The following is a 3474-nucleotide window of genomic DNA, read 5'->3' as shown; positions in this document are numbered from 1 at the left end:
GGTTGGTCATAACTTTCCTTCCAAGGAGTAAGTGTCTTTTAATTTCATGGCTGCAATCACCATCTGCAGTGATTTTGGAGCCCCCAAAAATAAAGTCTGATTAGTTACCCTTTATTTCCAGATCATAATGACCCAAAACATTCAGAGTTGGAGCAAACACATCTATAAAAGCCATTAGCTCCTGAACAAGCCCTGTTCCATACTACTGTCAATCATGTTTACCAGTGTCAGTTGCTCAGCTGTGTCCGACTCTGCAACCCCATGGACTGTGGCCCACCAGACTCCTCTGTCCATGGGATTTCCCAGGCAAGAATACCAGAATGGGTTGCCATTTCCTACTCCTGGGTATCTTCCCCACCTAGGGATTGAAGCTGTGTCTCCTGCATTGGCAGTCAGATTCTTCACCACTGTGCCACCCAGGCAGCCCCAAGACTTCTTTATGAAGTGTCATTTTACAACTGTATGAAGTGACAGATTTATCTAAGATTATTTTGAAACTGTTTTTTTTGTTGTTGTTGTTGTTTTTGCTTTTGAGTGGTTTCCTTATCTTATTGGGCTTTGGAATCAGTTTCTTTTCAGGGGTGTAACATTACAGCTTGCTGACCCTCAATGAGCTTTCTTTCTGGTTTAGAGAATTCTTCAATGGAAGTGTCCAAAATCTCTTTGTCTTAGGCTTTCCAAAGATTCTGTCTCCAGGTTTTCTCCAGGTCACGGCACATTTAGACTGGGGGTCTCTGGGCGTGACGGCCCTCAGATGCTCCCTAAAGGGACTGGTGTTTCTTTTGAATTCCGAGGCCAGGACGTATTTTCAGCTCAGGACTCATTTTTAAGCCCAGGGCGGGTGCGAGCCTCTGGCTGGGCTGGGGCATCCAGCAGATGGTGGCACTTCCGCTGATGGCTCAGCAGCGTCACGTGTGCCGTGACGACGTCTAACTTGGCCGACAGACACACCAAGGCTGAGAGCAACTGGTTCCCTTCCGGCGCTCTGCTGACCTCGCAGATGCCGATGGCGTCAATGCTTCCTGACGTCGGCGGGAGTCCATCCTGACGCCTGAGGGTCACCTCCTGTCTTTTCCACCTTCTGCTCCTCACCAGTGTTCACATCCATGCTAATCTTGTTTCCACTTTATTTTTCCAAAGGTGGCTGCTTTTTCTTCTCTTCCTGTCCACAACCTTCTGAAGCTGGAGAGGTTTAATTCTGTCCTCCAGGGTCTGCAGTATGAAATTCATATCCTCCCTGCCGATGCTGCACTGGGTTATTCAGCCTTGCCTTCACAGGTAAAGGCCTCTCCTTCGACCTGGAGCCCCTCCTGGGCACTTGGGGGCTGCAGCCATTCTGAAAATCAGTTCTGTGCTTTGGGCATCAGCTCCATCGTCAGGAGCAGCTGTCACATTCAAAGCAGAGGGGTGGCACAGTTAGAAAGGTGGCAGAGAAAGATCTTTATGGACTCCAGCCAGGAAGAGTCCTTTGCCAAGACTGGAAGCATCAAAGAGGCTCCAGAACAGTCTAACGATGTGCGAGCACAGAGTCCTTGCGTTGGGGTGGGGAAGAGGGAAGGTGCAAAACCACTCAGAGAACACTTCTCATTCTTCTGCATCCTGCGTGCTAAGTCGCCTCACTCGCATCTGACTCTTTGTGACCCTTTGGACTGTAGACCACCAGGCTCCTCTGTCCATGGATTCTCCAGGCAAGTTTACTGGAGTGGGTTGCCATGCCCTCCTCCAGGGGCTCTTCCTGACCCTGGGATAGAACCCACGTCTCCTGTGGCTCCTGAATTCCAGGAGGATTCTTCATTGTTCTTCTGCACCGGGACACTTCCAAATGGAAAGTTGGCCCAGGATATCACAGAAGAGCAAGGTCTGATCTCTTAAAAACCCTGAATTTAAGAGGGGAGAGGGGAGGGCTCTGGTCAAGGCCCTCCCGGTCAGTGGAGAAAGAGTTCTAGCTAAACATTTATTTTTAGAGTAGTCTTTTTATCAGTTCAGTTCAATTATCAGTTCAGTCGCTCAGTGGTGTCTGACTCTTTGCTATCCCATGGACTGCAGGACGCCAGGCCTCTCTGTCCATCACCAACTCCTGGAGTTTACTCAAACTCATGTCCATTGAGTTGGTGATTTACTTTAAAATATCTTTTGTTTTTCTTCCCCTTCTTCTCCTCCTCACTCAGGATCTCTCCTTCCCAACATCTACATGGTTTGCTTCCTTGTTTTCTGCAGATCTTTGCTCCAATATCACTGAGTACTTCTTTGACTATCTCATTTAAAATTTCACATCCTTACCAGCCCTCTGCTATCTCTTTCCTGCTTTGTTTTTCTTCTCACCACTTATGATCTTCTGATAGACTATATATTTTACTTACTTTTCTACTGTTGCCTTTTCAACCGGATTATGAATTCCATAAAGACAAGACTTTTGTCTCTTTTGTTCTATCCTGTAACTCCAGCACCTAATACTCAAGTATCAAGTATTAGACATAGTAGATATGCAGTGAATATTTGTAAAAATAAATGAATGAATAAATAAACCATCATCATTTACTTCACTCTGACCTCTTTCTTGAGTGCCACACTTTTTACTCTGGAAATCAGCGCTGTAGTCCATCTCTTGCCTGGATCAGGTAACACCCTTCCAGTTTCTTGCCTTCTAGGCTTTCTTCTTTTTACATTTATTCTGTATACTATCTCTTGAGAAATTATTTTAAAGTCCAAATCTTATCCTGTCATGCACCAATTTATGGTTTTCCAATGGACTTCACCACTCTTAGAAGAAAAACCTACATTTTAAGAAGAATCAGATCAGTTTTCCTCATCTCACTTTGTTATCTCAGGTCTAACACTCCAAGTCTTCACTCTGACCATCCTAAACTACTTTGACTTCCTCTAACTCATCACCTTCTTTTGATCGTCACCTATATTCTGCTTGACACACTCTTCTCACAATCCACACTATTAGCCTGACTCTCATATAGTCTTCAGAGTCAGATGCTCTTGCCCTGGGAAACTTTCCCTGAAGGACAAAAAAAGCCAGTTGTTCCTGATAAGTACTTCCTTAGTACCGGCATTTTCTCAAGGTAATTGTCACATGTTATTTAAATTGATTATTCCTCTGTGTCCTTTGTTGGGGGTCTCAGTGCCATGCAGATGGTCATCTCATTTGTTTCTTTCACATCCAGATCCCTGGAGCTTAGCATGGTGCTTAGCTTATGGTATGCATTTGTTATTTGTTGCAAGTAAAAGAGAGAAAGAATGAATTTTAAAAGTGTGGAAAGGGAGGAGGTGGGGGAATTACACTTTATTCTGTATTTGAATGGAAACTAGCTTAGATTGCCCATGGAGATAAATGTTCTTAAAAATTTAAATTGGATAATAAAAACACATTTAGGATCCAGCAGAAAATGTTTCAGTGTTATCTTTAAATCACTCTCTTATTTTATTTAACCCAATATGCTTACCAGGCCATAAAAGTTTCTAAAT

At 44.2% G+C, this 3474-nt stretch overlaps 1 pseudogene; it reads right to left on the bottom strand.

Annotated features, from left to right (window-relative positions):
- Positions 1–358: 358 nt before the first annotated feature.
- On the bottom strand, positions 359–3062 carry LOC136164249 (ribonuclease P protein subunit p38-like; annotated as a pseudogene).
- Between the last annotated feature and the right edge of the window lie 412 nt (positions 3063–3474).

The sequence above is a fragment of the Muntiacus reevesi genome, chromosome 3, assembly GCF_963930625.1.
Source record: "Muntiacus reevesi chromosome 3, mMunRee1.1, whole genome shotgun sequence".
Classification (NCBI taxonomy): domain Eukaryota; kingdom Metazoa; phylum Chordata; class Mammalia; order Artiodactyla; family Cervidae; genus Muntiacus; species Muntiacus reevesi.
Note: the sequence above shows the minus strand (reverse complement) of the source record. Positions and strands in the feature narration are given on the sequence as shown.